This window comes from Dendroctonus ponderosae, unplaced genomic scaffold (assembly GCF_020466585.1).
Source record: "Dendroctonus ponderosae isolate FM_Combo_2020 unplaced genomic scaffold, Dpon_F_20191213v2 Dpon_F_20191213_10, whole genome shotgun sequence".
Classification (NCBI taxonomy): Eukaryota; Metazoa; Arthropoda; class Insecta; order Coleoptera; family Curculionidae; genus Dendroctonus; species Dendroctonus ponderosae.
Window position 1 is genome coordinate 7,560,896 of NW_026017111.1, and position 949 is coordinate 7,561,844.

The window sequence follows — 949 nt, forward strand, 5'->3', positions numbered from 1 at the left end:
GAACCAGTAATTAATAAACAAAACCAAATCAGCGGCCATCAATCACCAGTCTAATGTATTCCAAGAAGGTAAAATTCCTAAGATAAAGTAATCTGCAGAAACAACCCCTCAGCCATGATGCCGGGAATGATGACTGAAGTATATTCAAGCAATAAAAGCGATACTCAACGATTATTTTCAGCTTATTATTATTTCTCTATCTGTATGTGACAGACCAATAGATCCACTTGTTCTTCGCCAATTGTATTATTTTTTAAAATCTAACAAGTGTATTTGTCATAGTTTGCAAATATGTGCTTCAAAGGCCTCAGAAATATTTTATAATGAAGTAGATTTTCTTCTAAGAGACCCATATAACTGGTTTACAAACAGTGCAATTCGAATTAGTAAATATAAAGATATTTATTGCCTCATAAATATTGATGACAACATTGCAACACGATGGTTATCAAGATATAGAGCAGTAGACAAAATTTTAAACCAGTATTTAGAGCGTGAAACTTTCTTTTTATTGAATGCAGACAAAGAAAAATGCCATACAGCAAAACTTTTGAGTGATGCATATAAAGATAAAAGCAATCAAATTATATTAATATTTTTGCGGCCTTTTTTGAAGCAGTTGTATTTGCTAAACTTGTATTTTCAAAATACAAACATTGATTATTATAAATCATCTTCAGATGTAAATACTATGATATGGTCATTAGCTCGGCAAATTTTAAAACCCACGATAATAATGAGTCTTGCGAGTAATATAGAATTATTAAACGATACACTGGAATATAAGCAAAATTTTTTAGGCATGGATGATTGTGATTTTGGATTTCAATTTTCTACAGAATTAAATAAACTTAAATTGCCTTTTCACATCTGTCAAATTTTAAGAAATAAATGTTTAGATTTCATCAAAGTTCTTTTGAAGGAACTGATCAAAAGAATGCCCATCCAT